This window comes from Hetaerina americana, unplaced genomic scaffold, assembly GCF_022747635.1.
Source record: "Hetaerina americana unplaced genomic scaffold, ioHetAmer1.1.p SCAF_1, whole genome shotgun sequence".
NCBI lineage: Eukaryota > Metazoa > Arthropoda > Insecta > Odonata > Calopterygidae > Hetaerina > Hetaerina americana.
In genome coordinates this window covers 14,201,906-14,213,427 of record NW_027286069.1, presented here as the reverse complement: position 1 = coordinate 14,213,427, position 11,522 = coordinate 14,201,906, and positions in this window count along the sequence as shown.

The window sequence follows — 11,522 nt, the reverse complement described above, 5'->3', positions numbered from 1 at the left end:
TTGGTTATTATAAACAATATTTTATGGTTCTTATAAATAGGATTCGAACAAAAAACATTTCGTTGGTCGGCAGGGTGTAAACCCTCGTGCCAGTTATCCTATATCGAGAAAGTTCTATGGTCAATTGAAATGAATAAGATGGCTTTATGCGTCTTGCTCGGCGATTTATCATACAGGTTGAAATTAAGTAGGAATGCGGACTGAACGCCGGCAAGCAGTACCTTGTCCTAGACGCTCAGTTATTATGACAATAAGTATACAGGGTTCGTCCGGAAAATAAGTGTACTGAGCTCAGGAAAAAAAATTTATTACACTTTTACATATCTTAAGCTAATATTCCTCAAAATAGGACCCTTGTGAGTCGATACACTTGTTCTAGCGGCGTTCCCATTCCTGGAACGCTCCCGCGAAGGCATCATCGGGAACCTCTCGAAGACTCGTCGTCGACCTCTTCTCTGCCCTCCACGAACATCTTGTGCCACCGAAAGATCATGTTTCTGGACATGGCTGACTCCCCGTAAGCCTGGTTAATCATACCGACAGTTTCGGTAGACGATTTCCCAAGCTTTACCCCAAATTTGATGGAATAACGCTGCTCCAAAAACTTCGGCATCGCGTTCCGTGACGTGGGTCGAGCGTGGAGGTTCGCGTTAACAGAGCTCCTCACTACACCACAGCTCAGAGCCGACTGCCTTTTTCAGCGTCGCTTGCCAACATACCCCCCTCCAATCGCAGCCCGTCAGAGCGGTGCTGGGCGCGCCTGGAGCGGCGCGCCCAGCCCAGGAGTCATTACACTTATTTTCCGGACGAACCCTGTATAGGACGGCTAGTGAAAGTTTCGAAGTGTATTTCCCAATGTGGGTGAACTTTTACCGGCGGCCGTAACTTTTGAATCTAATATACATAGGTGCCATAGCTAAGGAAGCGGTTCGTTAAAATTCATAGATGAAGTATACATTTCTAAGGCTGAGGCATGAAAAATGGGAGCGGTAGCGAAAAGAGGATAAAATTCGATGTAAATGTGATGCTCCAGAGTCATGACGAAAAGAAGGTGGTTGGACTAGAGTAGGAAACGAAGAAGTACTTTGAAGAGCGGGCATAAAGAGTTCCCTATGGAGGAAAATTGCAAGAAGGAGAGGGATTATTTCTTGATTAGGCACATCCTAAGGCACGATAGTTTACTGGAGACTATAAATGAAGGTAATGTAAAGGAGGAATTACAGCGGAAGGCCAAGGATGAATTACGAGAAGCAGGAAAGGCAAAAAACTATGAAGGAACGAAGAAATCTGCAGGTAAGAGGATAGTTTGGAGAGCTGCCACCAACCAATCCTCATTGTCAGATTGATTATCCACGATAATTGTGACCTCGGCTCCCGTGGGATTTACATCCTTTTTATTGATTGGTTTTGGATATTCCCCGGGGTCGAATTCCGTGGCGAGGCTTCGCTCTCGAATCGGAGTCCTCGACGTCAATCACATTTGGCCCCCGCTTTAAAAAGCTTTCAATCCTCAGATAAGCCCACCGCAATCCTCCACCAAGAGTCGTCCTATTCGATTCATCATAACGGCCGCGTCCGCCGGTGCCTCCCGTGTTAGTTGCGTATCCCGAGGATCGCCGCGGGGCAACCGTTGACCTCGTTGGCTTCGACAGCAAGGTCGCCTTTGACCCCTTCTCGAGACCCTCTCGGGGAAGAGGGAGAATGGATGGTGAGAGCGGCGAGGAGGCGGCGGAGACTGCGCGGTTCAAAAGTCCTTCTCCTCCTTCTCAGGTCTCCTCGGTTCCTTCGCTTCCTCCTTATGTTTCAACATTTCGTAAACATCCTCTTCGCCAAAAAAAAATTTTTCACTTTCCTCGGGACGAGTCTAACCGGTTGTATAACACTTTGAGGAGCGTTTCACTCGCGGTTTCGAAATTATTCAAATGGTCTGCCGATCGGTTGGCAGCCGATTACAATTATTTGTGTTCCTAAGTGGTCACTCCCGACTACAAAATCCTATTTGAGCGATTAGCGTTTTATATATGAAGCGGACGGTTGTCGATTATTTGTGTCGTAAGTAATCAAACTCAAAAATAATATTTGGTTGCCTCGGGAAAAGTTTTGATTCATGGGAACTAAGTCGACGTGGAGCCACGAGATGATGAAGTATGGACTACATATGTAGATTCCGTGGAAGGCATCGTATCAGTGTTTGACTCTTCGATTTCAAAGGCCACTTTTGATTTAGTCAGTGTGAATTATACAGTTTTAATTGATCATTTAATATGAATTTATTCGTATTCTACTTGAAACCCGCGATAGTTTGTTTCTGCATCTACAAAAATATAGGGTTTCATGAAATTCATAGAATAATTTAGGAGAAACATGTTCTTAATTAATCAGCCCAACGATATCAGCGGAAGACAAATGCCTTGATTTTGTGTAAAGTCGTTCATTTCTACTCCATTTTATTCATGATTCCAAATGCAAAAGTAAGCTTATTTTGTATAATTGCTGATTTCTATGTCTTTATTCTTGTATATGTTTACTCCTAATTCATTGTCACTACACAACTGATTGATAAATACCATACCCGGGGACAACCAGATTTTGATGCTTCTGAAGCTCAATTGAAATTTTATAACCCATGTTAGAGCAATGCAACAATATCAAAAAATAAAAATCGTTTTCCCTGCCCGGAAATTGAACCCAGATACCTCAATGTCTGGCAATTGATATTTAAGCATTAAATTTGTGGCGTTGTAATTCGCATCAGCAGATAACTCCGTTAAAAGGTACTGTTGAGGCATTTCTTGTAGCTTATTAGAATATATCTAGGAGTATGTTTCCAAACATAAATTTTTTAATATTTGTGCATATGCATAATTTAGAGATTTTATCAATTGAAAAAATAAGAGTTTACACCACTCAGTTTCGTTATATGAGATTTAGCTATGATTTCCATTTAATCTATTCGTTTTACCCCGGAAATATGGTTACAAAATGTATTTTAATGGATTCATTTCGGGGTAATAATCGGTTGTCTAAGAATTTCAATACCCTAGCGTCCAATTTGAAGCAGCATATAATCTAATTGACACTTCCGTGGCGAAATCATAGTACAAGGAGGCGAATTTTATGAATTTGAAAATTCGAAAAATGAATTTAAATATCCTCAATTTGTATGCCAGCATGAGAGTGTACTTTGATAAAGCATCACGAAATAATATTTGTTATAAAATATATATTAAGAGTAATATTACATATTTAATCTCGAAATAGATAGGAAATCAGTTTGAATAAATCCTGAAATGGACTTATATTAGGTTGTGTCAGCAGAACAAAGAAGTTACTTTCTCGAGTGTCTCAGTTAAACTATTGCTTCAAAACACCGCAGTAACCAATCCAAAGTTTGGCTTTCTTAGGTAAAGTTAGGGTTCATCTCGAACTGATGCATTTTATTCTCCCGATCAATATGGTGGTTCTTGTTCTCTCATGGGGGACTAAATGGGGATCAAAACTGTCAGACTGAGGTGAGTCAGGGTAACTGGACAGCCATATCGAGAAAAGCGCGTGGATAGGAAATGGCCTCTAAGCCCTCCTCCTTATCGCCATTATTAAAATTCCCAATTAAAACTCATAACACAAATTTCAATATTTGGTAGCAGTCGTTTTTCTCCAGAAATAATTACCAGCTAGATTTTCGGTCTGATTTTCAATCGAAGTTCAGAGGAAATGATTCTCGAGTTTTTCTCACAATGGTTATTTGATTCTGAGAACTATTTAATTGGCTAATAAGAAAAGTGAAACGTGCGTATTATAATTAGGCATTTGTTTGGTTATCCTTTTCACATCAATCGAAATAATAACCGCCTGATAACTTCAATATGTATATTGTAAAGGCTTGAGGCCTAACTATGTGTAATACTTTCAATATGATATATAAAGTATTTTTTTAATATTCCCATAAGGTTATAAGCTAAAAAATCATGTTTTTACTGTTGATTTTGACGTTTTTACATTGACACAGCGGTCTGGATCAATAAAATGGGCAGAATATTACGGATTTTATTTTATTGCATAACTTAAAATTAATACAATGCATGAACACGAGGACTTTTATTTTCTGCTCTACCTGGAGCCATTTTTTGGTCGTGCACCACTCGGGAACCTCGATGAGTCGTGCTTGTCTTTTCATCGGGGGCTAACCACTAAGGTTACGCAAAACCCATGCCCGAGCCGTAATTCTGGTCCTTTGGGCTTTCAGACAGGTGCGCCCCCCCCCCCACACCAGAATAACCCGGTCGGTTGACTCAACAGCATCAATTGGAGGTCATCTTAGAGAGCATGTGTGTGTTTCTTTTTATTCTTTCGTTCTGTGCTTTAAATGACTATTAAGTTACTAAATGTATATGTGTTTAAAAAGTAACGGGTATTTTGTAATTTCGAATAGTGCATATTGCACCATGAGTTCTTGCCACAAGGTCAAGCGATCAATAAAGAGTATTGCTTACAAGTTCAACGCCGTTTACGTGAAGCAATACGAAAAAAAACGCCTGTATTCGTGACGAAACAATTCATGACTTTTGCAACACAATAAAACTTCTTCGCTTCGCTTAACATCTTGCTCGTGAATTTTTGGCCAAAAAAAGCACTGCAATGATGTTCCAGCCTCCATATTTGCCAGACAACGCCCGGTGTGACTTTTTTTCTGTTTCCAAAAACAAAGAGAACTTAAAAGGACCGTCATTTTACAAGAATAGATTAAATTAAAAACGTATCGCTCAGGCGGATAAAATCTATACCCTAAGATCGAATTCCAGAAGTGTGTCGAGGATTGGAAAAAGTATTGACATAAGTGTATAATATCTAATGGGGATACTTCGAACGGGATAACATTGATATAGATGAATAAATATTTTCTTTCTAAATAACCACAATTCCCATTATTTATTGAAACGCAACTCATTTATGCATGTGTGTGCATGTGCCAGCCCATATAGAGAAATAAATAAATATATATATATATATATACATATATATATATATACTACCTTGATCAATAAGTTCCCGGAATAACCACCGTGTGGCGCTCCCATCGTTCCGATTTGAGTTCTGTTTTTTTTGTTACATTGGTACATCTGTTGTTGATATTCCCTTTAAATCTTATTGTCATAACTTGACATTTGCAAAAGCTACGTAGCCAAGAGTACATCTATCTCTGTGTGTGTTGGCGATTTTTTACAATTTCAGAAATGGATTTAAATTTGCAACAACGAACTTGTATTAAATTTTGCGTAAAAAACGGATTTAGTGGCGCACGGACGTTGGAAATGTTGGAAAAGTGTTTCGGCAGCGATTCTCTAAAAAAAACGGTCGTTTACCAGTGGCACGAGCGGTTCAGAAGTGGTCGTGAGTCAATCGAAGATGATGAACGCAGTGGCAGACCATCGACATCGAAAGTCGGTGAAAAAATTGATAAAGTAAAAGAATTGTTGGTCAATAACCGCAAATTAACCATCAGAGAAATAGCGGAGGACTTGAACATTGCCTATGGATCCGCCCAAGACATTGTGGTTAATGATTTGGGTTTCCGTCGTGTAGCAGCAAAGTTGGTGCCAAAAGACCTCAATTTCATGCAAAAAGAGACCGTGTTGACGTCGCAAAAGACATGATTTGCGAGGCTGAATCCGATCCCACATTCATCAAAAGGATCATTACTGGAGACGAGACGTGGGTTTATGAGTACGACACGCAATCCAGACATCAGGCAAGTGAATGGCGTTCACCAAATGAGCCGAGACCAAAAAAACCACGTCGTTTTCAGTCAAAAAAGAAGGCAATGCTGACGGTTTTCATGGATTACAACGGTGTAGTGCATCATGAATTTTTGCCAGAAGGCCAGACAGTAAACAAAGAGTATTATTTGGGCGTTATGAGACGTTTGCGTGAAGCAATTCGCCGAAAGAGACCAGAAATGTGGGCAGAAAACTCGTGGATTTTGCACCATGATAACGCACCGTCGCACAGTGCTATCATTATTCGTAATTTTTTGACGAAAAATGCAACAAATGCCATCCAACAGCCACCGAATTCACCTGATTTGGCTCCCTGTGACTTCTTTCTGTTCAATCGAGTTAAAAAACCATTACGGGGAACGCGTTTTAGCAGCCGAGAGGAAGTAATGGAAAAATCGCAGGAAGCACTGATGGACATACCGAAAACCGAATATAAAAAATGTTTCGAGGATTGGATCAAGCGCTGGCATAAGTGTGTTGCAGTCGATGGGGATTACTTTGAAGGGGACAATATAGATTTAGATGAATAAACTTGTATTTTTAATTTTCTGAATAAATTCCGGGAAATTTTTGATCAAGGTAGTATACGTATAGAAATGCATAGATCAATAGCTCAAGTGATTAAGAGCATTGGCCCAGCAAGTCGAAGATCCGTGGTTCAAGTCCCGGTCAATGAAACGTTTATGCGCTTGTGATCAGCTCGATTCCACCTTCCCCACCATTTCTGTACTCGTCATTAACGCGTGTGAAATTTATTTGATACATTTGGAACCATATATAAACATAAGTATATCTGTAATATAAATAAATATATAATTATTTATATACATGCATATGTATAAGGGGTCGCGGTAGTCCAGGTCTACTGACTACCAGAGCGTTGGACTACTGACTCGATTCATGGGCAAGCCTCTACGGACACCTGCAGCTCCACCCTAGCTGCGTGATTCTTCGGGTATAGATCTTCCTTGGAAACCATAGCCGGCACAGGGAAAGGAACTGCCCCCCCTATCCTGATGTGTAAATTTCACCCACCGTCGGGCTTAGTATTGGGTGAACTCTACCATCACCTACCAAACAGACCTTGGGGTTGACAACTGTGCTTATGGTTTTGATATATAAGTGTGTGCATATAAACTTTGGACGGCACATTAGAACACAAAAAAATAGATAACAGGTAAAGGACACTCACATTTTAGATTTTTTGAGCCTTCGGACTTCTCTAAGGCCTTAATTCAGGTCAGACTGTATATAAATATATATAAATATATATATATATATATATATATTTATATATATATATATATATATATATATATATATATATATATATATGGATATATATATATAGTATGTGTATATAGTATGTATATATATAGTATGTATGTATGTATATATATATATATATATATATATAGTATGTATATATTCCACCTATGAAACACCCGTGGGCTCGCCAAATGCACTTATTTGATATTCATCTCTATATAATGCTAATCAGTTCTAGTTTTTTTCCAGAATCTGTTCTCAGGACGTTAGGAATGATGCCTACAGCTTCATTTATGATGGGATCTGTTTTCCCGAAAAACCCGTTGGCCAAACCTTATTCTCTTGACTGGCTTGAGTATGAGAGAACTAATGAGGTCTCCCGTTCACCGCTTTTATCTCTCGACGAGATCTATTCATCTCATCGAAGACCTTCCATTAGGACGCACTCATTGGCCAAATTGACGAACAGTCCATACGAGCTCATGGTTCTTGAATGCACAATGATTTTTTTATTCCATTTCTTTTTTCTCACCCTAATAGCTCTATTTTTAACTAACCACCGAAGAGCGAATAGCGAAACATTTTAATTTTGCATGATAGCTGCGCCGTTTCAGGTGACTCAAACTCTGACGTTATTTGGCTGCATGATATAGCCAGGATTTTATTGTCCGCTTGTTTGTAACGGCTTAAGCTTACATGAAGGTGCGACAAGACCTGTATCATAATACGTTTCAATGAGATTTAATACGATCGAAATACGATTTGAAATATTGAATACATATTGTCAGGTTCTGTTCACAACCTCTCTGAAATAATTTGCCTTATGTTATTAATAATTCAAATAATTATCTCCTTCTATGATGTAGATGGCATGAATAAGAGCATAACATAAGTAGTTGAGCATGGAAAGTAAAAGGTGAATGTGTAAAAAGATACGTTTTAGTAATTCACGGTGCTACCAAGTCTATCAAAGTAATTCACAGTGCTACCAAAACTACTTATAATAACAAAATTGTGTGTCTTATTACTGTGGGCACGCAAGTATTACTTACTTTTAATTTGGTATCCACTTTTAATTGGCTACACCGTGTTCACGTACCACAGTCTCCTTCGGGAGACGTTGCGAAACTATTTTTGCCCGGGTGAAGTGCCGGCCCTCCACCAGATCTCAAATTGAGAGAACCAGGATTTAATTTTTGGTTTTTCCCCATGGAAGAATTGGCTCATATATATATACCTTTAGAGTTCCCCCAGCATTATTTTGTGGGCAAAACTTCGTAGGAAGATTGCAGATGATAAAAGTTATTTCGTTTGACTCTAAAAATAACCTTATCTGGTAGAATTTATTTTTGATTATCATGCATCTTCATTAAAATTCTGAATGTATTGCCTCTAACCTTTATTTTAACGTTATTAACTTAAAAATTGGATAAACGAAGATTAAGTTTGGGAGCTATTACATTTCCAGGGATTCTCCAGCTCCAGATTAATTTTTTTCCCAAATTTCTTCGGAATAACCATTGAGCGAGCGACCAATACTGCTAAAGTAACTAACAAAAATTGCGTTAATACCATTAAAAATTTAAGTACTGTCACAAAATCTGTAGTGAAATTGGGAAAGAATATGTCTAGGAAATCAAGACAAAACAGTACTACATAGACGCTGTATTTCCCCGGTATTGTTAAAACGTACATATATTTGTCCTTCAGAAACTGGGCTAGAAAATGTCTGACATAGGTCATGCAAATTGATGATTCATCTCTCATACACTATTGTTTGTAGATGACCAAGTAACCATTGCAACAGATGCAGAGGATACTGCCTAATTTACTCGAATTAATTTGGTGAGTATAACATGTAGGGTTTGGAGATCAATCTTTTCCGATATGAATCGCTTCCACAAAGTGACGCCTCAAACCATTCTATTCTATCTTCTCCTTTAATCTCTTATTGCCCCTTAAGTCAAATAGCCCATGTTCTCAAAATTCGTCTTTTGAAAGGAATTCCGTCAGAGCTTGGGAAGAATTGAAATACCCTCGATCTATCTATTGGTATCGCAAAGTCAAGTTGTGAAGAGGACATAATGCATGAAATAAACCAATCCCATATTGTTATACAAGAGCTAAATGAAATATATGGAGGGAAATGATAAAAAAATAAGACCAAAAAAGAATATATCACATAATTGAAGGAGTTATCCTTTACAATTCGGAGGTGAGGAAAATAAGTATATTACATGAAAATAATTTACGAAGTTTACAGAAAAACGCAATGAGAAGAAGCTGCAGAGGTTTGAAACTGAAGCACATTCGGAATGAAGTTAACAGAGAAAGAGGTGTAGGATGATTTATTTGGTAGGATCAAATGAGGAGGACGATTCTGGCACAAACTAGTGATAACGATGAATGAGGATCGGAGGCTCTTGGTGGGATTTGTGAACCACCAGGCCGAAAGAGAACATTTCATCTAAAGGGAACGCGGAGATAAAAAAAACACAGGAACACACACTATTATAGGATATAGGGACAGCCTTGACAGAGATTGGCGTAAGAGTAGGGTGAGCGCAGGAAACCGAAATGCTGAAAAGAGCACATAAATTATAGAAAAAAATTTTATTATATCGACGATGATTACATCGTCACTTATTATCAAGCATGGACTTGGTATTTGAAACCAATAATTTTACCGTCTTCCATTGAGATTTCCTTTTAACTTCCTTCACTTATATCCTCGCAAATTTTCCGCATTAATCGTCTTTCCACTACGAATTCTCCATTGATATTGATCCTTTTTATCATACAATTACTATTTGTCCTGGCCGTAGTGTTTTCCTTTCTGAATTTCCTCTTCGTCATGAAATGTTTCACACCCTCTTACTCTTTTTTGTAGCTCTTCTTTGCTCAACTGTTTGCCGCCTTTACTCACACCATTCAACTCCAACATCAAGTTTCACGAGCGTTCGCTCATTCTTGGTCTGCGTTACAGTTAGCTAAGATTCTATCGATACCGTACCACATTCAGCACAAAATGTTATTTTGCACTTCTTTTAATATTAATATTGGAAATACCCAAATTATGTAAATCGTGTTAAGTTACAAAATGATGGTATGCTTTTTCAATTTATTACCTCAACATACGTACAGAAACCCAGCCCCGCGGAGGAGGGGAACATATTCTGGTGGGAATCGAACAGCAACCTCATGGATGACATGCAGAGATGCCATTCATGATACACTGCTAGCGAGTAAGACCGGGGTCGACTTACTTGCTGGCATTCGCGAATTCCGTGTGCGCAGTATTCGTCACTGTGTCATGAACGCTTTCTTATTCTGAATGTCAGGGTAAGCAAGTAAAACATTTTCAAATGTCTCCGCTTTCAAAATTACGGCAGTGTGAAAAGGGCGGCATCTTTATATTTTTCATTATTACCGCTCATTTTTTATTAGGTACTCGTATTACACGTATATTCTAATTTAGTGTGTTTCATCTGATCCTCGGCGATCGAGTGGTCACTATACACGGACTATCAAACTGTTTAACGAGATGCCGTGTTTAGAAAGGAATTTGAGCAATGGAGTTTTAATAACTTGGGAATAGCCCATCAGGACTACCCCTTTTATGATTAGGTAATTCACCAAAAGCCCTGGTGAAACCTGGTCCCAAAATTTTACCCAATATTTCTCAGTAAAATTAATAATTTTACTCAGTAAGCTGGGAGGAGATTCTATCAAAGCCGAAATTCTTTAATTTCCTCCATATTAATAGCATTTTTTGAACCACCTAGTTAAATTATGTTTTTTTTCGATTTCGACGGCCTCTCCCTCTCTTTACCGTGAGGCTATAGCAGTGGTAAAGTTGTTAAATTCGTAAGAGTGAGAGCGTGATAACTTGGACGAGACAGGGAGAGGACGTCCGTCAGACTTAGCGAGAGTGTTTACATTTTGAATGGCAGGTGGCGAGGAGGTAGGTGGAACGGGAGAAGCTGATGGATTTCAACGGCGGGAGGGATTATGAATATAAGTCACGTGGAGCTGTAGGCACAATGAAGAAGCTCAGATATAAAAAATCGTGGGGGTTATAATTTAAGGGTAAAGAGTGGAAAGAACTCCTGCCAAAAGACGGATTTCAGTGGCCACCTAATGATAAGGTGATTTTCATTGCCACTCCAATCTATTGTTAGAAAATTACACGCTTGCCTGGAAAGAGTCAAGAGTTGAAAGGCTTACAGATTATCCTCCCGTAAGTCATTTAGAGGAGGCTTCTGTATGCTGGACATAAAACTGTTACCCTGGTCTATTCTGTAAATACTTTTTCATTTTTTCTCCAATCCTCACCATAAACCCTTTCATTTCTTCATTTGTCATTTTCCGGCTCGCTCTCTGATTCCCTTCCATCGCCACTTCAAATGATAGTTTCATCTTTTTATTGTCCTCATTACATGAGACACATTATGACAGTTAAGCATTATTTACGAA